General features: G+C 36.7%; 2 long non-coding RNA genes across 2 annotated transcripts; one reads left to right on the forward strand and one right to left on the reverse strand.

The window, feature by feature from the left end:
• The first annotated feature begins 248 nt into the window (after window positions 1-248).
• LOC148160191 (uncharacterized) lies at window positions 249-26,163 on the forward strand. Its single transcript, XR_015762495.1, has 3 exons — window positions 249-1,957; window positions 2,117-2,193; window positions 24,513-26,163. It is a non-coding gene; the product is annotated as an uncharacterized LOC148160191 (long non-coding RNA).
• LOC148160192 (uncharacterized) lies at window positions 7,895-10,141 on the reverse strand. The gene is made up of 2 exons (XR_015762494.1): window positions 10,100-10,141; window positions 7,895-8,733 (listed from the first exon to the last, which is right to left on the reverse strand). It is a non-coding gene; the product is annotated as an uncharacterized LOC148160192 (long non-coding RNA).

Genomic DNA, 26,163 nt, shown 5'->3' on the forward strand with positions numbered 1-26,163 from the left:
TGCATTCCACAAAATAAATGGTACAATGAGGAGAGAACATCATAAGGAATTATTACAACAACGTCTCAAGACAGTAGTCAAGAAGTTAAATCTTGGACACAAATGGATATTCCCAGTGGGTAATAACCCTAATTATACTTCCAAACTAGTGACTCGAGGACAACAGAGGCAATATTTTCAAGTGGCCATCACAAACCTTAATGTCATTCCCATGGAAAATGTGTGGGCAGATCTGAATATGTGTGCAAACAGGCTTAAAAGCATGTTTACATCTGTTCTGTGAGGTTTAATGAGACAAAATTCCAGCAAACTATTATGAGAAGCTTCTAGAAATGCATCCAAAACAAAGTGGTGACTCTACGAAATATAAGGAAATGTATTTAAAACTTAGACATTTTTAGTAAGGATTTAAATTCATCTGAATTAATGTCAATCATTGGGAAAACAGTTCTATCTTTTATACTCTGGATGTGAACATCTGGTTTCAACTGCATGTTTTTTAGACAGCATTTACCGAGCTCCATTTCGTAAACGGGTATAGATTCGGATATACGGATATACTATTGAACCCTTTTAATAATTTTAAATTAAAAGGCCCCAGAGCAAACTTAAAGACAGCCCACTAAACGGGCAGGAATAACTTAAATCCTGTTTATTTCTATGCATTTCTACCTTCCTGGAACATATTTCCATGGATACTGGCTTGAGATTGTAAGCATTATTATAGAAAAGTGGAAACTTGAATTAACTGCAGAAAAACATGAAAAACAGGGTCATAAATCAGAGAGAGGGGGTTCAGAGACACATGAAGACAGTAATGTCTGTTATTAGAAAGACACAGCGAGTTGCAGGGACAGAGCAAAGACAGTGCTATATTGTTAGAAAAAAAAAAAAAAAGCATTTTCATTTAGCTTGTCACACTGGGCTCATACCACATGGGATACAGACATCCATGCTTGGCTGTGTCTCAGTGGTCGGAGTCATTCCCTCCTTTTTTGACCTCCCCATAGCCAGGAGCTCTAATCACTGTAAAAGTGATTCATTAAAATCTGCTGTTAGTGAGGGGACACACACGCGGGTGAGCAAATGGACCACAGGCAATTACGTGATTCCATGCCAGTTAGAAAGAGATTTAGGCATTAAGTATCTCTGAGGAGGAAGACAGTGATCACTGCAGCACATCTGCAATTATTCCAGAGTTTAGAGAAGCATCAATGAGGACTGCACATGCAGCATACAGAAAATGTCTGTGGTTGACACTGTTTGGCCCTAAAGGACATAGAGAGTCTGCATAAGTGGTGAGAATTCATTGTGTTTGATTTTATAAAAAGCAAAGAAAAATTAGCAGTAGAACTCTGAAGTCTTACACCAATTAAGAAAAGATAAAAAGCAAAGTTGAGGCAGAAGTGACACATAAGTGGAAGGATAATAAATGACTTATCAGAGGGAGCCGTGAGATACCTATTAATTACAGCTGGCAAATAAAATTTCCAAATAATATCCCACTGTTGTAATAACAGCAGTTTCTAGATAGATTCACCTGTGAATCACCCCCCTCCTCCCCACACACACATACACACACACAAACAAAAAAATAAAAATGAATAAATAAATAAAATACAAAACGAAAAACATACCTATTTTTTTCAACCATGTCAATAATTTAATTAAAAATATATTTGTTTTTAGTTGTTTTCGTAGTAAAAAAAAAAAAGTCATCTCACCCAAACCAAAGCCCCACATTTGCAGAACACCCCCCTGTATCTGCATACAATGGATTGTTCCTGCTTTAGAACGATGGACGGTGTTATCTAGTAGAAGATGACAGTGACAGGAACCAGGGTGTCTAGTAAAATACTAATATCAGGTTTTTTAAAAAAAAAAGAAAAGAAAAAGAAAAAGGAGGAACACAAACGACAGAATGTCAGCTTCTTACGCATGTTTTTCTCCGAAAGAGGTTGGTAGATTGTAGCGTAGGATTTCAACCTGTTAGCTTAGTTAGCTTAGCTACAGAGCATCGTTAGCCTTCATTTCACCTGCATTTAATCAGTGAGGGGAACTGGTTAGCAAGACACTCGTGTACTTAACTTGTCCCTGTACCTTTTACCGCACTTAGCAACATGTGAGTCAGAGTCAGCAGCAGCCCTCACCCCCATACCAGCGTAACTCATCCTCCCCGCCCCAGTGAAAGAGGTGAGCAACACTGTTCAGTGACATGCCTGTTAGCATCGGTGCAGGGATTCTTTAACGATTTCTCTGTCTCTTGCTTCTTACTTTTGCACAACAAAAATAAAACATGTTTAAGTGAAAGAAATTCAAATAATCATTATAAAATAATTGGCTGGCCAAGTTTAATGAGTAGGAGGCCTGTTTATTAAACTTGACTAATAAATAGAACAATATTTATTAAACCCTATTAATAATAAATAGGAGTGATTCTTGAGAATAGGGACAAAATGGGTTTTAATTTTCCCATATTTTTTTTTAAATTATTTCTCAACCTTATGTATGCAAATATGACAAATAATGTTTAGAAAATATGAAGATGCTAAGGTACAGGCTCCCAGTTGCGAATTTTTTTTTAAAAAATTACATTTTTAATCGACCTGACCCAAAACTTTGTCATCACCATCTGACAAAAATAAATCTAAAATGATTTTTAAAATACCCCATTAGTGATATTTTTACTCAATTTACAGACAAATGCTTCTCAAGAAATAAAATAAATATTTAAAACAAAAAACAAGAAAAAGTCCATCTGATGGAGTTGACAGTGCATGACGGAGTTGACAGAACTGAAGGTGGTGACAAACTAGTGAGTAAAATGAAAAACTTGGTACATGTGAAGTAATGCAATTCATGTAAAATACATTAAAATGAATTAGTTGCACAATTAAGTGAGATTTGACAACAATTTCACTGAAAGAGTCAGAAAAACTCTGACGGAGTTGACATCTGACGGAGTTGACGAAATGCCAAACTACCTCAATTTATATGATGTTATTCTGAAGGAGGCCATATTGTAGCTCGTCAGGTCCATGAAATCTTTACATTATACCAAAATTAATCTTTTATTTCGCAAAATTTCATCAAAGTTTTGTAAATTGTCAGTTATGGAGTTGACACATCATGGTTGTGACAAACAACTTAGGAATAAAACAGAAGAAAAAACTAAAGAATAACTTAAGCTAACCGGAGCTAACTAGCCCTCCTAGCAAAGGAAGAGGAAGACAACGTCATGGGGTCCTCAGAAGTTCTGGTGCCCCCCAATAATGCCTGATTTTTTTTACATTTTCATTTCTGACGGTGTTGACAAAAACTAAGGACAAATTTCAACGGAGTTGGAAAATATCTAAAAATTATTTTTAATTCAATTTATCGATACTTTTATAATTATTTATATGACTACTTATACTTAATTGTCATAATATATAATTTTAGTATTTCTTTAATTGTTTTAAACTATAAGAATGTATTGAGTTCTGCTCCTGGACAAGGGCTTTTACAGGCATCATCCACCGACTACAATGTTTAAAATAAAAAAATATTCAGCAAAAAAAAGAAAAATATACATTGTTGTGCTCACATGACCCAGGTTAGTTTAGTTAGATATTTGAAAAAAATATATTTTGTGTATATTTTATTCAAATTTCATGCTTTATCCATAGGACCTGTTTTGTCCCTATTCTCAAGAATCACTGATTTATTAAACCTAGCTATTTATAAGTATGAGTCCTACTAATTAAACTTGACTGTTAGTAAATAGAAATCCTATTTATCAAGCTTTACTAATAATAAATAGGAATCCTATTTATTACTTTTGACAAATAGATGTTTTAATTTTGGCCAGTGTGACTGTTAATAGGAGTCCTATTTATTAAACCTGACCATTAATAAATAGGAGTTCTATTTATTGAACTTTGCTAATTAAAGTTAGTTTTCAAGAACAAGTGACACACATTTTTTAATGTTATTTAGAATAGATTGCATTTTTTTCTACTCCAAGAAAAGTCAACTTAAAATTTAGGATGTTTGTCTGTCTTGAAATGATTATTTTTGTCCATTTGTCAAAATAGCGTGTGTTTAAGTTTATTTTTAAGCATAAAAACATTGTTTTGCATTTTTAATAAACAAAAATAAAGTTTTTCCTAGCCTATATGTATGTAAGATGTTTTAATTTTGGCCAGTGTGGCAAACATGTTTGGCCATTGCTAGTTAGCAAGACACATGTTCTTTATAGCTGAGGCAAATTTTAAGCCAAACTTTGGTTAATAGTACGTTTTTCATCCATCATAATTGTGTGTGTGTGTAAATATATGTATGTATGTGTGTATATATATATATATATATATATATATATATATATATATATATATATATATAATGGTATATATAGTAGAGGTGTGCCCATCGATCGGCCACCGATCATAATCGTCCGATTTCCGTGAAAAAGTGTATGATCGGTGGTCGCCGATCACGGTCTCCTGTTGCCGATCACGCAAACCGATCACCTGCATCTCACTTCGCAGCCTGCCTGTGCAGCTGGTCTCCTCTTTCCTTCACACTCCGCAAACGCACAGCAACAAATCCTAAGCGATGTGGAACTATAACGCACTGAGTGAATGGGGTATGGAAGTAAATATGTGCCATCAGAATTTGAATAAAAAATGCATCTGAATTCAATTTTTTTTAAAATTCAGTGTCATTATTTGTACATGTTTGCAATTTTCATATGTTAAAAAAATTCACATTCCTATTTCAAAGATAAAATTTTCAATATATATTTTTTCAGTGTTAAAACAAATTCAGCATATAAAAAAATTCAACTTTTAAAAATTCAAATGCAATATTTTCAGTGTCCTAAAAATTCAACTTGCTCAAATTCGCCGTCTCAAATTCAGCGTCTAAAAATTCGCTGTACAAAAATGGCAAGGTTACTTCAGGTCACAGACATTAGCAATCGTTGTCAGATTTCAACACCCAGCCAATCACATGACGCAGGTGTCATAGTGAAGAAATACCAGCATCACCGAGGCTAGCGACCATGGAGGCGAATGCAAACCCAACCCCAACGGTGAGTCTATGCTTTCATATTTCTGTGGTATATTTTATTTTGCGCATGAGGTTTGATACATTATCTTAAAACTTGATTTAAAACACGGGTTTGGGCCGTTGTTAATCTTACACCATGTAATGCTAGCATATTAGTTCTCGCTACCTCCTAGAGACCCCAGTCCCTCCCCCCTTCTCCTTCTCTTGGATGTCCCACACCCAATGTTCCCGTGTTTTATTTGAAAAAGAAATACCACTTGCGCCAAGTCTAGAATCTTTTAAGATAACTGATGGATGGCGACTTTCCGGGTTTTGTTTGTATGCTGTCTTAGGTGAGACCGAGACAGGCAGTCTTAGTAAAGTCGTAATTTTCCGGGAGATGCTACCGCTAATGACCGCAGTGAAGTTAGTTTCAAGTTGGATATTCGATATTCGAGCTCCGGGGAGTAAGCGGCGTTTAGCTCAAGGTTGATCCGATTTATGAACGCTACTGTCGGCCAGCGGTTCTCCACCGCTCCCGGCCGCAGCGCCCGAAGGTTGACTTAGGGACTGTCAACAAATTACCGAACCAAACATTCCTGTCAAAGAAACGTTAATAAATGCCTTGAATTGTAACCAACGAACTAATTGTCAGTGCTAATTCAGGCTTTTACATGAGCCAAAATAGCATCTATAAAATTTTAAATTCAATATTTTCAATAATTTTAATATTAAATAATATGTTTTCTTCAATAGCTTCCAGGTCATGTCACCTAATGACTCAAAATCACTTTGAAATAATTCTACCAGTCTGTATAGATGAGGCACAGTCATTTATATTCGATTTGAGTCCTTTTTATAATTTGTAGGTATTTTTATATTGGCTTCTAGGTCATCAATCAATCAATCAATCAAATTTGATTTGAACAGCACATTTCAGCACCAAGGCATTTCAAAGTGCTTTACATAATAAAAATATGAAAACACAGAGTCATGCAACAATCAAAGAAATTAAGTTAAGAACTGTCATTAAATTCGTAATTGATTACGTTTCAAATACAGCTCTAAACAGGTGGGTTTTTAGTCGAGATTTAAAGGCACTCAGTGTTTCAGCTGTTTTACAGTTTTCTGTACGTTTGTTCCAAATTTGTGGTGCATGGAAGCTGAATGCTGCTTCTCCTTGTTTGGTTCTGGTTCTGGATGCAGAGCAGACCAGAACCAGAACCAGAAGACCTGAGGGGTCTGGAAGGTTGATGCAACAGCAGATCTGTAATGTATTGAGGTACTAAACCGTTCAGTGATTTATAAACTAACAACAGTATTTTTCTATTCTAGTCTATGAGCTACAGGGAGTCAGTGTAGGGACTTTAAAACTGGTGTTATGTGCTCTATCTTCCTGGTTTTAGTGAGAACCCGAGCAGGAGTTCTCACTAAACTTTCACCCAATTACTCGAAATCAGTGTAAAATTGTTTTAGTAGACTGGAACAATGAGGTACGCTCATTTTTAATTCATTTTGACCCATTTTATTATTTTTTAGGCAATTTTGTATTTAAAAAATATATTTCCTATTTTCTCTTCATCTCCATAGGCTGCCACCTTATCGTGATGAAAGGGTTTGAGTGCTGAAGTGACTCTAGGAGTTATGCTGTCAGGGGTTTCATACCCCTTGTAGGGTCACCCAATGCTAGAGGTGATGAACCAGACAAAGAGCAGCCCAAAGACCCTTTATGAAGAGCACAGTTAATGGATACACTCAAGGGTTTGAGTGCTGAAGTGACTCTAGGAGTTATGCTGTCAGGGGTTTCATACCCCTTGTAGGGTATGAAACCCTACAAGGGGTAGGGTGTAGGGTCACCCAATGCTAGAGGTGATGAACCAGACAAAGAGCAGCCCAAAGACCCTTTATGAAGAGCACAGTTAATGGATACAGTGTCCCCTCACCTGGACGCAGGTCACCAGGGCACCACCCTGGAGCCGGGCCTGGAGTTGGTGCTCCGTGGCAAGCATCTGGTGCCAAAACACATGGAGTCTGGCCAGGCTCAGCCAACAGTGGGTTCACCTTCCCAAGGGCTCACCAACTGTGGGCCAAAAGGGCTGGGTGCAATGTGGGATGTTAGAAGGCCGAGGGAGGGGACCTTGGCCATCTGACCCTGGGCGATAGACTTTTCATGGGCATCACCTCTCTGGTGGGAGCCTGAGCTGGTGTGTGAGGTTGAGAGGTTCTGACTAGAAATAGTCTCATCTCATCGCATGACCCGAGATGAGAGCCATGCGCTAATTAATGGAACATTAATAAACAATCTGATATGTAGTGAGAAAATGTAATGTTTCAGTTGTTGGTCGTGTTTCTATGACTTTGTATGTTTGTGTTTTTATGGTGTAAAGCTCTTTGAAATGCCTTGTTGTTGAAATGTGATATATAAATAAAATTTGATTAGATTTTTGGATTTGGGTGTTTTCTGTCCGAGGCCACGTTCTGCACAACCGGGGTTCTGAAGGGATCCATTTTGGTGGCCTTGGGATCACACCTCTGCTTTTGGCAGATGATGTGGCCCTACTGGCTTCATCAGGTCGTGATCTACAGCTTTACTGGAGCAGGATGCAGATGAGTGTGAAGCGGCCGGGAGGAGGATCAGTACCTCCAGATCCAAGGCCATGGTCTTGAGCTGGAAAAGGGTAGAGCGCCTTATTTGGGTCAGGGAAGATTGTCCTGACCCAAGTGGAGGAGTTTAAGCATCTTAGGATCTTGTTCACTGTTGGAGTTCATTCATTTCTGTCTCTGTTCACCACCCATGTCCGTTAACCAGTTTCAGGACCCGACCAGAACCACTCATCGTAAATGACCTTGAGAAATAATCAGATTTGGTTATATATAAAAACAAGCTTTAATGCTAAAAGATGATCAAATTCCACAAGCCATACTTATCATCCAAATGGAACATCATGCTTCTTATGTTACATTCACCGTCCAGCGTTGGGCCAAGTGAGGCAAAGATTGTAGCAAGTTTAGCTTTTTATTCATCTCTGCAGTCTGTACCCTCCCTAAACGGTACTCTAATCAGTTTCAGTCTGTTTACATGTCAGCAGTCACATATAAACATGGTTATGTATGCTGCAGCGTGTTAAGAGGCTAAAAGAGATGGAGGAAAATACAGAATCCATAAGAATGAGGGCAAAATGGACAGGAGATCAATAGAAGGATTGGTGCAGTAAAGTGGGCGCTGTACCAGTCTGTCGTGGTGAAGAGACAGCTGGATCAAAAAGCAAAGTTCTTGATTTGCCAGTCGATCTACGTCCCTACCTTCATCTATGGCATAGGCTTAAAGGTCTTGACTGAAAGAACAAAATCACAAACTAACGGCCAAAATTAGTTTTTTCCATAAGGTGTCTGGGCTCTCCCTTAGTGATAGGATGAGAAGCTCAGTCATCTAGGAGGGACAGAGAGTAGAGCTGCTGATTTTTCACTTTGAGAGGAGCCAGCTGAGGTGGGTCAGGCATCAGATTAGGATGCTTCCTTGACGCCTCCCTAGTGAGGTCTTCTGGGCACGTCCCACCACGAGGAGGCCCACAGGAAGACCCAGGACACGCTGGAGGGACGATGTTTCTCGGCTGGCCTGGGAACGCCTTGGGGTTCCCCTGGAGGAGCTGGAACAAGTGGCTGGGGAGGGAAGTCTGGGCCTCTGCTGACCCCGCAACCCGACTGCAGACAAGGGGAAGATGATTGATTGATTGATTGATTGATTGATTTTTCTTCAATAGCTTATGGGTCATAAGACCCATAAGTTAATCAAAATCAATGTGAAATTATTCTACTAGACTGGATAGGTGGGGCACACTCATTTTTATTCCATTTAGCCCTTTTTATTCCTTGTCAGTGGGTCACATGAAATTTAAGCTATTAAACACCAATCTTTTTTTTTAAATTAGTAAATTTAAATTATGTAAAACATTGATAAAGATCTAAAATGGGGAAAAATGTGGGTGCCTCATCTCTAATGATTTGTAAAACAATTTCAAAGTGGTTTTGAATCAATAGGACACGTCTTGGAAGCTATTGCAAAAACATACTAAATTTTGACAAATAAAATTGCTAAAAAAAAAAAAAAAATTTAAATATGAAACAAATGACTGTGCCTCATCTATACAGGATACTAGAACAATTGCACACTGATTCTGGGTCAATAGGTCACAAGACCTTGAAGCTATTAAATAAAAATACTAAATATTGACAAAACAAATTGCTAAAAGATAAAAAAAAATATGTTAAAATGGAAAACAAATGTGCCTCATCTAAAGAGACTAGTATAATTATTTCAAAGTGATTCTGAGTCATTAGGTCACATGACCTGGAAGCTATTGAAGAAAACATATTATTTAATATTAAAATTATTGAAAATATTGAATTTAAAATTTTATAGATGCTATTTTGGCTCATGTAAAAGCCTGAATTAGCACTGACAATTAGTTCGTTGGTTACAATTCAAGGCATTTATTAACGTTTCTTTGACAGGAATGTTTGGTTCGGTAATTTGTTGACAGTCCCTAAGTCAACCTTCGGGCGCTGCGGCCGGGAGCGGTGGAGAACCGCTGGCCGACAGTAGCGTTCATAAATCGGATCAACCTTGAGCTAAACGCCGCTTACTCCCCGGAGCTCGAATATCGAATATCCAACTTGAAACTAACTTCACTGCGGTCATTAGCGGTAGCATCTCCCGGAAAATTACGACTTTACTAAGACTGCCTGTCTCGGTCTCACCTAAGACAGCATACAAACAAAACCCGGAAAGTCGCCATCCATCAGTTATCTTAAAAGATTCTAGACTTGGCGCAAGTGGTATTTCTTTTTGAAATAAAACACGGGAACATTGGGTGTGGGACATCCAAGAGAAGGAGAAGGGGGGAGGGACTGGGGTCTCTAGGAGGTAGCGAGAACTAATATGCTAGCATTACATGGTGTAAGATTAACAACGGCCCAAACCCGTGTTTTAAATCAAGTTTTAAGATAATGTATCAAACCTCATGCGCAAAATAAAATATACCACAGAAATATGAAAGCATAGACTCACCGTTGGGGTTGGGTTTGCATTCGCCTCCATGGTCGCTAGCCTCAGTGATGCTGGTATTTCTTCACTATGACACCTGCGTCATGTGATTGGCTGGGTGTTGAAATCTGACAACGATTGCTAATGTCTGTGACCTGAAGTAACCTTGCCATTTTTGTACAGCGAATTTTTAGACGCTGAATTTGAGACGGCGAATTTGAGCAAGTTGAATTTTTAGGACACTGAAAATATTGCATTTGAATTTTTAAAAGTTGAATTTTTTTATATGCTGAATTTTTTTTAACACTGAAAAAAATATATATTGAAAATTTTATCTTTGAAATAGGAATGTGAATTTTTTTAACATATGAAAATTGCAAACATGTACAAATAATGACACTGAATTTTTTTAAAAATTGAATTCGGATGCATTTTTTATTCAAATTCTGATGGCACATATTTACTTCCATAATGGGGAAGTTTGCGTGTTGCGGCGGAAAATTGAAGCACGTCAAAATGCATCAACACGAAGAATCTAATATGGCATAAAAACAATGCCATACTTGACGGAGTTTGGCTACATCGAGGCTCACTGCAGTAAAAAGACATATGGAGGATCAGATAGCAGGTAAAGCAGCGCACAGCTACAAACACTCACCCGGATTAGCATGACGGTCAGAAAGCTAAACAAATAACCCGCAAAATTATTTAAGTCTTCGAGCTGCGATGTTGCGATGTTGTCGCTGTTGAACCGCTGCTACGCTACAGGTAGTAATATTTGACAGACGGAGCTTCGCTTCTGCTCCACCTGGTAGTGACTCTCACACCGAACCTCTGCTTAAAGCTGCAACATCTAACCTAACATAAATTTTACATACGTATTAAAACTTTCGCTGTCCTAACATGAGACAGATAATCTCTAAAAAAATAATCGATCTCCTCCCTGTTCTGCATAATTACTCCGCTCAGTCAGAAACAGCCAATCAGAACTAGCAGTAATCAGCTAGCCGCCATGCTATCAGGAAGTTTTCATTCAGTAACTCTGGATTGTTTATTGTAATGGAACCTGTATTTGCCTTTGAATGTTAAGTTTTATACTTGAATCTTTTGGCAATGTTGAGAGGTTTTATTTTGACTCTGCATTATTTAGCCTCTTCAGAGCGTTCATGAGTTTTCAGTCTGTTAAAGATAGTATATCGATAGCAGTACAATTTGCACAATGCCTGTTTTGTTTTGTTTTTTTCTTGGACAAAGTTATTAAAAACAAGTTTTTGTCTAAATTAATGTGAATTCATGGTTCCTTTTTCCACATAATGTAACCGGTAGAGCTTATGATTAAAAAGATTATAATTATGTGATCGGTATCGGTGTCGGTGATCGGCCCTCATGGGTGATCAGAATTGGTAGGAAAAAACCTGATCGGCACATCTCTAATATATAGGTATACATAATTTATTTATTTATTTAATTAATTTTTTTGCTTCGTACTGTTATGCGATATTACCTTTTAAAACAAATTAAAACCACAGGCCAAAATAAACGTTTATAGAGAAAAAAAGACTGGCATTCTGTCCAGCTGCTCTACATTTTATGTTTTTTTTTTTTCCTCTCCGGGCTTCAATTCCAGGGATAATATGCTGGACCTCATAAACTAAACTACTCTATGGCACAGAGCACAGACTGCACAGGCGAGCAGCAGCAGCTTTTAGGTTTTACTGTAATAGCAGATGGTGGAACAAGTGAAAGGTTGATGGCAAAATCACGTCTAACGTTCCGTCTAACAGCCTCTTTAAAGTCCAACCGAACTTAATTTCTTCCCGAAGGCCTTGAAAACTTGGATGTGTGAGTTCTTTCACTTTTATTTTCTCTTGTTACCTTTAGGGCATGAGAAATTTGTCTCAAGTCTGAAGCAGAATCGATATAGCAATATCAAGTGAACCTCTGTTAAACATCTAGATGTTTTCCCTGTCCAGTGATTCTGAGCATTCACTCTGAGGTTATAAAGAGAGATCAAGGATTTAAAATAAGCTTTAGGCATCATTTAAATCTAAACTGCAGTACAAAAATGTATTAGACAAATAAAACCATAGCAGATTATGCTCTTCAACTACAGCTTCAACTTCATTCCTGGAATAAATATCAAGATTGCTGAACCTGTCACCCTATCCGTGACAATGTGCAGCGCTGCTGACCCATTAAATCAGTTTCATTTCTCTCTGAGCAGTTCCAGATCGTCAAAATCCAACTGCCATTCCCAAGCTGTAAAACAAGGTGACAGTGACAGGAACCACTGAGCTGGCTGACTTGAGCTTTTCTCCGAGCTACATCAGCCTAGGGAGATAATCTGGACCGTTAATGTTGTTGACACACTTGACTTCATCTAATTCCCTGCCATTAGGGATTGACCAGAGCAGATAACATCTGATGTCTTTGTGTTATTAATTGTGGATTATCTTAGGTGGTCGTACTGTTGACTCATTTGAATCCTCTGTAATGTTATTTCTCATATCTTAGTGTTTTATCATTGGCTGCTTTGGCCTGCAGCTTTCTGCCGATTCTTTCAGGTTCAACACTGATTTACATATTCATAAGGAGAAGGTTTCCTGCAATATAGCAAGCAGATGCTCCTTTGATAAAAGAAAATGTCTTAATTATGGTAAATTAGGCGATTTTGACATTTAAACCTGTGAGAATGAGTAACGAGATATGTATCTGTAATGTATAAATTTTAAACCTTTAATAGTTTAAAGAAGCTTCAAACCAAAAAAAAGGAATACCCCCTATGAAATGCAAGTAGTTCTTTTTATTCTCAAATTATATCATTTATTCTGTACAATTCAACCAAAGAAAAAGTTGACAGGAGTAAAACAACACAAAAAAGATAAAAACAAAATAAAAAACCTGCATACCCAGTTGCATAAGTGTGCAGACCCATAAACTAATATAATATTGAGAAACCTTTCGATTCAATTTGAACACTCAAGCTTTGCCTTCTCTGCCTCGCAAAAGTTCTGCAGGTCCTTCAAATTTGGAGGACAAGTTTTGCCCGCAACCTTCTTTAGACGAGGTGAGATTTAGTTCTGGAGTCTGGCTAGGAAACTCTAAAAGGTGACTTTACATCTCCCAAAGTGTTTTTGTTGCAACTCTGTTTATGCTGGATGTATGGAGAATGCAAAATACTATGGTCATAAATGGAACACAACCAGCACATTCCTTCAACTCCTTTCGGGGTTATTTTGTTTTGTAGCATTTCTCATCAGTTCCAGTCTTGATTTTTCATCAGTTTTGCACAAATGCCAATTCTCTGTAAGGTCGCGTTTGTTCCATATTTTATCCAATTACTTTAGACTTCTTTCACTGTGCCTTTGGTCTGTATAAGATGTTGTATGTTGTTTTTGTTCCCTTCTGGTGAATTATACTTTTAAGAGGGAATAATTTTGATCCTTGCTGCAAACTATGGCTTTAGCTAAAATATGCTAATGAGCAGATGTCAAGAAAGGACAGCAGAATTTTATCTCAGGATGACCAGATTCACTTTAATTGACGGAAGGTGCCAAGTTAAGCAGTTATTATGGCAAAGGTACTACAGCTTCTTTTTTTATTTTGCATGTATTTTTTTTAATGAAGGCAAAGCACATCAAAAATATATCTTCTAAATGTTTTTTTAAGCTTAATTTGAAGCCTAGCATTTTTATAGTGGTGTGTATAGTTTTGAGAGCCATTGCATGCATTCTGTGACTGCCCCCGTGTGGCTGAGTAAATATCAGCTAAATAATCAGAAAGTAGGTCAAAGCGTGTCAGTTAGGGTCATTCCAACCATTTAATATTAATTTAGTTGAATCTTCATCATTGCACCTGCAAAGCATAGCACTAGCTATGATAGTCTTCTTGTGTAAATTCTGTAGCAACAACAACCCCTACATACATGCAGCATACATTATGATGGGTTGTTCTACTAATGTTCTAAACATTTAGTGGCAGCCTGACTTAGGCGATGATCAAATTGCATACGCAACATTGTCAAATGTAGAAACAGGCGACGCTGGATTGTTATTTACTCAGAGCTGCACATTAAAAGCATTCATGCGGGATTGAAACACAAGACAGATATGCAGTAGTGTGATAAGGTTGTGACCCACCAACAGGAGAAAAGAAGAATCATGAGACAAGTAAAAAACACAAGGTGCTTTATTTTTCTTATCAAAGGTCAAACTATAAATATAAAACCTTATGCTTTGATACAGACACATCATGGAGACAGAAAGAAAGGATGATAAACTCTAGAGTAACATCTGAATGCACAACAGCAAGCATGCCATCCATCTAAACATATAGGGATGCTTTCATTAAAACTGTGTTTCCAGAGTTGTAGCCATGCTTTGCAAAGTGACACAACAGCACACACATGCACACACACTTTCACACGCTCATAAGTGGAAAACAATACGAGACGTGCTGTCGTGGCTCATAAATATTGACTCGCTGCTTTGATTGGTGAGTGTGAACTGAAACGGCTTTGCACCGCCATCAATCAGATACCCTCTAACTCATACACTCACCTTTGAAAATATGGGGATGTATATCAAAGAAAGCATTTTCCCGTAAAATGCCAACGTTAATGACCCTAAAAATATTTAAAATTTCAAAGTTCAGCCAAGAAATTAGTGTTGACTGCAGCGGCCCGTCCGCAGCTCTTAATTCCATCGCAGGAGCTGAAAATACAAGTAAATGCAAGTCTACGTCTCGGCTGTCCAACATAAAGTACAAGTAGTTATAAAGTGCTGACAAACAAGTGTGCAGTTTCTCTCTGTCAGCTGCAGTACTTTTTATATAAACATAAACATTCTCAGAGAGAATTTGGCATGCTGACAAAAACAAATCCATGACTTTTTATTCTTAACCAGCTGATGAAATTTTTATTGACTATCAGTGTCTGATGGTTAGACTGTTGTCTGAATCATGAGGGTTTACGCCTCTCACTCGGCACCCAGCTGTGACTACTAGTGTCTGATGAGAGAAGCCACAGAATACAACAAGTGCTTTCAATGGCACATTTTTTCTGCCTCATTATTACTGTCACAAAATTTAATAGAATTGTTCTGCACAGAGAGCAGACAGGAACGTTAACAGAAGAAGAAATAGTTTAACAGGAAAGTCAAATATGAGTACAAATACATTATAAGCAGGTTAAATAAAATGTTATCTATGGTTTCACATTTTTTAAGATTAAGATGCATGACAACCATTTCCATAGCATGAAGCTAAAAATTGAGAAGTGATATATGTGTTTCTGTTTTCTATATTAGGATGGAACTTCAAAATCAACACGGCTTTGAGAACCAAAATAGCCTTCGTAAAGTGCTTTACTAGAATAAAACAAAAATGTTTTTTGCCTTCACAGAAACGCAAATTGACCTCTGAAGTAATTATGTCAAAACGTACTGGAAACCAAGCCAAAGTAAACCTTGAAACAGCGTTGGACTTTGATGTTATTTCAAGGCTCGTGGATGGGGTTTAAAAAGAAAGCATTGTTTCATTTGAAAGACATTCCCAGAGACCATTTCTCAGTCTGTGAAACCAGGATATTGGAACAAAATGCATACCCGACCCCTGACCCACCACTGAAAGACATACCATTGACACTTCTTAGTCACTTTAGCTGGAAATGTTTAGGCCCAGTGAAGCAAATTTCTGAAGTTTACAAAAGGAGGGAAAGAGTTTGGCAGTAACATAAGTGAAGTGTCAGATATTCACCCAATATCTCGGAGTATGGTTGCAGAAAAAAAAAAAAAAAAAATCACTTTTTTGAGTTTGTATGTTAAGTCAAACCGTAGACTGGTGGAATGCTAAAAACTGTCATTTCAAGCATTTGTGAAATAACTTACTTTGATGTGATTGGGTAGGAGGGTTTGAATAGATGAAAAATGAGATACAGACATTGTATCCTATTGTGTGCTTACAGAGGATCCATTCATGTGTTTCTGAAATAGTGTAACACAGATTATATCTCTTCCTCTAGACCACTAAGCCATTTATTTTGAAAGATAATGTACATGTAAACAAACCAGAAAAACGCATACGCACTGAGCAGTTTTACAGTGTCTTTATTTATTTATACATCTATGTTAGATTTCCAACAGCTGATTTTAAGTTTCCTTTAATATTTTATAAGGCAATATTTGGCCATGTTTGCACCAGTCTGTTGATGATAAATGTTTGCAATTTGTGAACCCTGAAGCCCCCAAAGGCCATCTGGTCCTTCACTTTTACTCACTTAACTACTGTGGAAACATACAGTGAAACTGCTTCCAGTTATTAACCCTCAACCCACAGAGGCTGTCTTACAGAGATTAAGATCGAGTGGGGAAAAATATCTTTTTAATGTCGTGTAAATGCACATTTGTTTGGTCCAGTTAACTAATGTTTTAGTTGTTTTGTGCAATTTTTGTAGATACTATGTTTCATTGCTTAAATAATTAGTTTAGTTTTTTTACTGTAGTAATTTCTAATTAGTTCAACTGTTTTTTTTAATCTTTTAAGTGACTTCCCATTAGGTAATAAAAAGGCTCAAATTTCACATAATTACATTTAAGTGCATTATTTTTAATTGTGAATAATACAATACATTTATATTACAACAACCTAATGTGATTCTGATCCTCTTTTGGTCAGCTCAATCTTATGAAATATGGCATATGATGGCCCTAATCAGACTTAAGCCAGCAGTGACAGGATTCTTTAAAATTCTTCACTAATTATCTAATCAGTCTTTAATTTTCCTATTTCAATTTAGTTCAGTTAATAACTAAACTGCAGACAGTTTACATGTATCTCTGTAACCAGTGTTTTACACATTATTAAACCTTTTGATCTGTTACTATGATTTTTTCTTAAAATAAATACAGTATTACTGTAAATAAAAAAAAAACAAAAAACTACTATTTTATTTAGCACCAGGAGTTTTTAACTGTAAACATATAACCTAAAAAAAATAAAGATATTTAAAAAAAAGAAGTTTTTTTTTTTTGTACAAAAATAAGACTTAGTTGGCTGCTCAAAAAGATGCTGCTCCTATTTACTTTCACCTGGTTATGCCATATTTGGAGTCTTGCTCTCTTGCTTGCGTTGCTAAAAATGTCCAAGAGTTGGCACAGAAAAAGAGAAGTTGCCGTTCGGCTTATCCACTCACTGTGCCCTACCTGAAGGCTGCGCAGGATTTAGTCTGGTGAGCCTGTATTTTCCGAGATCATAAAAATCCCCATCGTGAAGGCAGTAATGTAATGCACTCAGAGGTTACAGAATAAAATCAGCCTTTGTATATAGCTGTTACTGAATGGCATGCAGCCGTCTACTTATTTTAACCCATACAAAGAAATTAGATTTAGGCAACCTTAAATTCCAACAAGTATTCTGACCTTCTTAAATTAAATTAGCTGGAGTAGTGGAGGTCTCAAGGTAGGGCCTGTGTAGGTTAGCCTGGAGGGAGAAACCTTAGTAGATTTATATGAAAAAAGTTTCACTGCAATAGTTTTTTTTTTTTTTTTGTTTCACTTAGCTTTTGTGAAGAAGATTCATTGCTCCAACTCGAGCAACCAACATTTGAATAGATTGTACAACAAGGCAGATGGACAAAGATACACTTTAGAGAAGGAAAAAAGGAAAATGTTGATTGTGTAACAATGGATACAGGGCTGCATGAAATGACTGCCTCTGTTTACTCTGACGACAAGAAATCATGGTGCTCTTCGGTATATGGATTCTATTTGCTGACTTGTTTTCCTTTAACACCAAATGTGAAGTTTTCAGGCAACAATTTTGAGAAATAAATTTTATTTGGAAATATATTCATTGTCTGAACCCAATGTAAAATATCAGGTTTCTGTTGTGAGGAATGTAAGTTGTCTCTCACCATATATGATGCAAAAGTCTTTTATATTTCAAGTTAATTTTTTAACTGCCAAGCAACTACAAAAAAATCATAAATCATTCACATATTTATGTCTGAATGAGATCCAGAAGAGCTTGGTTTATTTGTTCAGTTTATAATGGAAGGATAATGGGTATGATAAAAACATGACTGTAGATAGCACACAGTTTAAACAAGTGTGTACTGATCTCTTAGGAAGAAGTTGCAAAAGCTGTTGTCGGCAGAAAAAAAAATCAAGGTCAGAGAAGTACACAACACAGTGACCACAAGAAACCCATCTGATCTCAAAGCAAACTGCTGTTCTGCAACAACTTCCTTCTCTTTCTGTACACAGCTCCTATGGGAGTACTCTCTGAATAACACTGTTTTGAGGCCAAAACCAAAGACAGAACCCCAGTGAGTTGAAGTCCTATGCCTGAGAGATAAAAGGTGTGCTTACGGAAAAGATAAAGGGCTGAGAAGAACCCAAAAAAGCTAAAAAAAATGTATATATATATATATATATATATATATATATATATATATATATATATATTTATTTATTTTTTCCTTGCAGAACTCAAATGCTACGTATTTATTTTGTTAGTGAAAAATGTTTGCTAGGCAGTCGAGATATTGGTTCAGGCAGGTTACAAACATTAGCATTGCAACTTATTTCATCAGATAAGCTGACCTCCCTCGCACCTCAATCTCCATTCAGCACTGCAAAAAGAGATAATTCTAAGTAATGAGAGAGAATTGTTTTGTTAATGCATTCACTGTGTTCTGCGGATGACCTGCAAAATTCTGCTTTCTCTGGTCCCCGTGCCACAAATTCATAAAATCCGCTTATTACAATTCTGCCACGAGTACAGCTGAATTCCTTTAAGCCATTAGCGACTGTTGAGAATGGTTTGGGCTGGCCTCAGCATTGACTGTAATGATAAGGACGTGGTGCCATAGAGAATCAATGCTTCTCTGTGGCTCAAGCATTAAACAGTAACAGCAGGACTCTTTCAGTTCAGTGCTGGACTGTCATCCTCTTCAACCACTTAATTGATCAAGGTTTTATTTATCCTGTCACAAGACTTTAACCTAATTTGTTTTCCATTTGTGCACAAAGTACCTTCATTGAATGGCCACGTTAACAATCTGTGGTATTGCATTGACTTTTTTTTTTTTTTCCTCAATTTTGAACAGAGTAGTCTTGGGATTTTAAATATAGCAAGGGCATGTTTAAGCTTGTGCAATTAATTAACATATCAAGTCTAATGTCTGTATTAATTTTTTGAAGCACACACATCTATGGCTGGTGATCTACTTAGAAGGAACCATTCTCTTTGTATGTTACAAAGCAGCAGAAAGTCTAGAAAGGCAGAGGAATGTGATGAATTTCATTTCCTTTGTTCCTTGTAAAGAAAGCAGGGGCGCATCATGCTTATCTCCTTTTACTCTGCAACTATGCGAAGATGTCTTTGTAATTGTGTTATATATATTTATTTTTTTTCCGCAGTGCTTGCTGCGTTCGTTTCCATTACATTTCTGTCATAAAATACCCTCCTCGTTGTTGGCAACTTTAAATGGAATGTCAATACTTAGCGCATGGAATGGGGAGCGTGGAAATGGGCTTAATATGGGGACCCATAAACATAAAGTTTAATGCTGCCACCAAAGGAAGGCCCAATCGCTGCAAAGCTTGGCAAATCAAAGAATGATAATCACAGATTTTCTTGCCTAGCCATCTCAACAGCTTAATATAAACAACTTCGTGGCCCCCTCCTGTGCACTTTTATTTTATAATCGTCAAATTTCCAGCCATCATTTCTATTTTTCCTTGCACTCCCACTTTGCCCCGTCTAACTCATATTTCACATTTTCCCTTAAACCTTTCTTTTTTTTTTTATTCTGTTGCTCGGTGATTACGTTTATACAAGAGATAAACAAAATGTGAAAAAACGAAGGACAAAGCCTTGCAGCTAAGTCTGATTGTTTTGTATGAAGTAACGATTGCGTTGTGAAATAAGAGACAACACTGCTCAGCTGATCTCATTTCGATGTCCAGAGGGAGAATACACACATAAGGCCACTTTATGGGTTCATTTGCATTGCCAGAGCTCTGAATGACTGTAAGTAAACAGACTGTGGAGAAAAAGAAAGCCACGCCAGCGCTGACTATGACTGTAATATATTAACCAATGGAGAGCAATTTCCAAAGACAATTCTGATGATGCAGTGATTGATTTTACTGCACTGCTAATGTTGTGCAATTGTAGCACTTCTATGAGTAGAGTGTCAGATCAATCTTAAAAAAAAATTTTTTTTTACATTTCCAGTTTTTTTAGGAAACAATTTCTGTTCATTTGGTATGTTTTCTCTGTTTTAAGTTGATGTCATACAATGTTATTTACCTTTGGGGGGGGATGATCAGGCAAATAAGTAAGAAAGAAATAATTGAATAACTGCTTGAATAAGTCATCTCCAAACACTCATCTGAAAAGCACCCCCCCACTGCCCCCCGAGTCTTGCCACCAGTCACAAGATAAACATCGTGTTCTCCTCTTAGCAGTACGCACACGCATGCAGCACTTGTTGAGAAATGAATGTTGTCTTGTGATGTCAAGGAAGAGTGCATACAGTGGTATCTCTAAGGTAATTAAACAGAATTAAAGGTCTGTTGTGACTGAGAAGGCTTGGCAGGGATAGACTAATGGTAAAGCTAATTAAAGTGTGTTTTATCCCCTGAATGATAGTCATCTCCTCTGCCCACTGCATCCAGACAAGTTCAGCTGAGTAGCTTTATGGGTCCAGGAAGACTTTCAGACGTGTATTGTTATTCTTACCTTGACATGTCATTAAAGTTAATTTTCCTCAGGTTTCCCCCAATGTAGAAACACAATATTTTTATTTATGAACCACGCATGGTATTCAGATCCTTTGGTTCTGCTTTTGCTTTTTGCAGGAAGCACTGAATTCCTTTTAAATAAAACAACTTCAGCAACAATGTAAACAAATGCAACAAAGGCCTTTATCTGCCAGATGCTTGAATCGAGAGCGAGATGCAAATAAGTACAACAGTGGCTCTAAAAAATGTATATTCAAGTCTTTTCTTTCAAGTCTGTATTTATTTCACTGCGTAATTTGACGTTAGAGCTTTATAAAATATTGGCCTCATCATTTACTACTTTTCAATATTTTCATTTAAAACCATACACTAATAAAGAAGCAATGATACGAGCTATGCTTTTCACAACTACCTGTTAACGTACATGGCAAATCAGCAAATCCTAGTACTGCATCTCAAAACATTTTACACCTGTACATGATGACTTGTCAAAGTTCATTTTGAGCATCAGATTGGAGAAGAAAATGGATTTAGGTGATTTTGAAAATAGCACTGTTGTCGATGCCAACTGACTGGTCTGAAGTTGCTGATTTACTGAGATTTTCACACACTGAGGTTATAGTTTAAACAAGATTATCAAAATAGAACAGTAACAGATTGGACAAAGATTGCCTGATCTACTAATACTTATGTTCACTTCCAATATTAATTTGATAGAGTCAACATTTGGCATCAAAAGACATAAAAGTGTGACACTATTTTTCCTTGTAATAATGATTCAAGCAGGCAGTCGTGGTGTAAGAGCGTCAGTCAGTCAAGGGGAGGCACAGTTTTACAAATTAAATCCAGACTTTTCTCTTTCCTCATTACTGGAGACACCAAGGGATTTCCTAGTCAGAAAGAATACGTTATCCAACAGGTAGTACATTCCCTCAAGTTTCTAATATCAATTATTTAATTTAGTAATTTTTGAAAATACAGCAGAACACAAGTGTAACTGAATACACTAATCTGCTAAACCATATAATCAGTGATGCACAAATTAAATAATGCATTATGTTCTACCTTTGGGTAGACATGAAAACTTGTATCTTGAATGTTTTCAAACTTGTTACATTTATTATTCTCCCTACATTGCATGGGAACCGTGATGCTCCTTAGCACCTGACTCTTCTCAGCAGAACTGTGGGTCTAATAAAACCTGCAGAAGAGCAGCGAAAAGAACAATTGTGAGGTGTTCACCTGACCTTCCAACTCCCCTGATGGCAATCTAAGAGAATCTGATGGCATGTGCTGAAAACAAACAGACCCCATGCCACATCCTGTTGCTAACAGCATGTTACAAAGCACCAGAACGCAGTCCCACAAAGGCACTTTACCAAGATTTTAAATCTAAGAAAAGACGTCACACGCCTCAGGAATATGCTGCAACATTTACTCAATGATGATTGCTGCATTTAACTCAGAAAGGTTCAAGTTTTTATAGTAAAGCAGCAAAGTAGATACCAGTTTCATTCACACCAGGTGGAAATCTGTTGTTCATCTAAGTTTCCATAATCATTTAGTTGTATGACAGAGTACTACTGACAAAATTACACAGAATCATTTACCACAAGCTGTTACAACAGAATGATGCTGTGCTAGTTTAATTTCATTGCCTAATTTTAAAAAACACTAATTACTTGAGAACTTCCAGTGGTGGCCATTTAGTGACAGGAAACCTCTCCCCAGTCTTAGCCTCTGTTCAGTAAATTTAAACTAAAACAGTAATTTTCAGACTATCATTAACACCACTGATTGGGTATAGTTAAGATTTTTAACACATTGCATACTTTAACGATCTCTCAATCCTTGCCTGCAACATTGTCTAGAATACTCCAGTTTTTGCTCAGGTAGTGGATAGTGCAGTTGCAGGACACTCAGTAAATCTTAATAAACTGTTTTATTCATGCTGCTTATATTTGTTGTCAGAGTTGACAGGTGTAACATGTGACGCTGTCAGCGTCAACCAGGGACTTTACCACCGTCACTGACAATGCGAAGTGAAAAATGATCAATTATAATGTTGCCAACTCTCACTTCCTTCTCTCTGTCACAAATCATACCAATGATAAATGGTTAGATAGTCATAAATAATCCCACATTTTGGGAAGTTTATAGTACAGCACTTCCATTAATTAGAATGACAGACAAGTGAAATCATATTAAGCCAACACAAAATGAGATAGAGGTTCTGAGCGGTGCTCAGCTGCATTCTACCCGTTTCCCTGGTATTTCAATAATTGGAAGAACTGTTAAGGGAAACTGTTGTGAGAAACATGTCTCGTTAAAATTGTCTGAGTACATTTTGGAAAGGTTGATTTCTAACCCAACTGAAAACATAAAACTAGCATAGGTCTTTGGACAGCATTCTGTTCTGTTTTACCTGTGGTTTGGATGATACCCGTGTTACCATATTGTGTGAACCTGCAAGTTATAAGGAATTACAATACAGATCCATTTGTAAATCACATTAAACACAAACCTGCTCATGACAATAATGTAATCCACTGTGATTTACTATTATTACTCTGTTACTATCATTGGTTGTGACTTTAAACATGCATTTAGTGCAGTTTTCTATAGCTTCTTAGTTAAATGGTCTAGCTGAGGTTTAGGATTGTATGTACAGATTGGGTGTTAAAATGATATTCCAACTTTGGATTAAAAATAAATTATTTTATTATGGATTACATTAAAATATCTGGGGAGACAACTCTCAAATGGAACATTTTTGTTTTAATTACCGTAGATTTTCCAATTACCAAATATCTCACACCATGTAATCCATTCCATTATTATAAGTATCTGTTTTTATACAGGACTGTTGCTTGTGTACCTCACAGCGGTGTGTTTGTTTTTAGAAGGAGTTTCATTCCAGGGGCAGCCGACCACCTGATAGGCTCATGTCATTCAACAAGGTTGAGGCTAACGCATACATTATGAGGTCTCCACCTTTTTAGCAATGTCAAATAAGACTGTTAGCAGTTAATGAACCGGTTGCTGGGCTATAACCAAAAAAAATATAAATTATATATATAAATTGCAAGGCGACTTATACCTTTTTGAAAAAAATAATGTGTGAAATTATTTAGGCTGACAATATGGTGTGTGCTGATAAGAGACACAATTTTACAGTAGTGCTTCTCAGATAACCCATTTCTTCCTCTGCTCTGTGTTGTTGCTGGTCATCTGGAAGTCAGTTAAAGACAGTGATTTATGCCTGGGGCTTCATGCAGCATAGCCTCATTACACACAACCATTTTGAGAATCAGCAGATAATTACAGTATATATCATAGACCACATGGGGCCCAGCAAAATCAGTCCATTCCAATGGCATGTCACTTAGGACAGAGGCCTCAGGAATGGGAAACTGCATTTTAACCTCATTTTCTGTTCTTTAATTAAAATTCTTGGTGAAACTTTATGATAATTATTCAAATTAACATTATACATACATACATACCTACATATATGGCCAAGTTTATCTGAAGACATTCTTATATGTTTGTAAACAATCTTATTTTTGAGTCGTTTAGGAAATTTGAGCTTTGTGTTTTTTTCTGTTCTGTACACATTTTGTTAATGCAAACAAAACCATAATTAAATAACCAATTCTAACGGAACCTTTTTTCCAATTTCCATGAAGGGAACATTAACTCGTGCCCGAACTGAACTGAACCCCGAATATCTGGACCTCCGTCCTCGAGCAGAGCTGAATCCTGAATATTGGACCCCTTGCACCCCTTTAGTGAGTACTGATGGTCCCATTTTTTTGGCAAACAATCATTAGAGTTTCACCTAATGCAAATCATTTCATATCATAAAATCCAAACTATTTTGAAGATCATTATTACATCAGCTTTTCATGGAGAAAGACAAAGATAGTTATTGGAGAAAATGTCTATTTTTTTTAATTTTTGCCTCCATCCCTGCTTTGCAACATTCTAGAGTAAGAGAAATTGCAAAAAAAAAAAAAAAAAAAATGTTTCTACTTTTTTTTCCTTCTACAAAGCCTAAAAATGTTTTGCATCCGAGTAACAGTGACATATTGTACTCGAAACATCATTAAATTCAGGGCTAATGTGATGCTAATATTCATGCCATTTTTACTTGAGTAATAAGTATTTGTCTCATTACCTCCGTGCTTGGAAAACACAGTGCTTGATAGTCATCGGGGGGTTAGAGAAGGTTTGCTTGTGTCGCTTTGCACTGGTGAATCTTAATGATGTCGGTTTTTCTCTGCTACAGTTTATCAACAAGGGCTGAGAGGGGGGTTGGACTCTTACCATAATCTGCATCCGTTGCTCACCGCAATGCCATGTTTTTTTTTTTTTTTTTGTAGCTTTTTTTTTTTTTTGCGTGTCGCAGGGATAATTTGTGTGAATTCCTTTCCTGTCATTGTGTTTCACAGATACTGTTAGGTGCATGCAATTCTTTTTGTTACAGCATAGGTGTGAAGAATTTCACCAGCCTTGCCTAAACTGTTAACCTAATGTAATTCATTTAACTGTATACTTATTTTTATTTTATTACACAATTCAACAACACCATGCATATATTGACAAAATAGTTCAGTTTAAAGCTATTTTCAAATGGGAAGGCCTGTTTTTTTTTTTTTTTTTTTTAAAAACATCTGTTAAAAAAATGATAATGCAACATAAAAAAAAGGTTTTCGGTTTTTATTTTATGTTCAAATTTGTTTTTACCTTACTCTGTAACAGATCAAATCTTTATCTGAATCATAGCATTCAAACGCTTCTTATAATTGCTGATCTACATTTTGCGTATATCCACTGCTATTTTTACAATTTAACTTTGGTGGTGAGCTACTAAACTTTGAGGTTGAGAGGCCTCCTTGTCATCACCCTAATCTTTATATTTTTCTAAAGATTTTGTCTGTCTCTGCCACTCCAGAACATTAACATTACTCACAAGCAAAAGCTGTTGGCACATAAAAAGATTGCTTATAGCCTGAATTTGCAGAGGGTATCAATATATTTTCAGCTGAACAGTAACTGTAGGCGCCATATAATTTTAAGGTCTGCAAGCATCTCACAAGAAAGAAGTACTAAAAATCTGGTCACATTTGCAAAACAAGTTTGAATAAAATACTGTGATCATTGTAATTTTTTATGCCACTTTTGTTTCTCAGCCAAAACATTCTGAAACAACAAAGAACTGCTTGTTTAATTTTCTCATTTAGAATTAAATGAAATGAGTGGGAGGAAAAAAAACAAAACACAGCAAACCATTAATTACATTTATGGGGTCTTTTCTGATTAGCTATCTATTTCTTA

Source organism: Poecilia mexicana, unplaced genomic scaffold (assembly GCF_051168715.1).
Source record: "Poecilia mexicana isolate PSO_F unplaced genomic scaffold, ASM5116871v1 scaffold_3, whole genome shotgun sequence".
Classification (NCBI taxonomy): domain Eukaryota; kingdom Metazoa; phylum Chordata; class Actinopteri; order Cyprinodontiformes; family Poeciliidae; genus Poecilia; species Poecilia mexicana.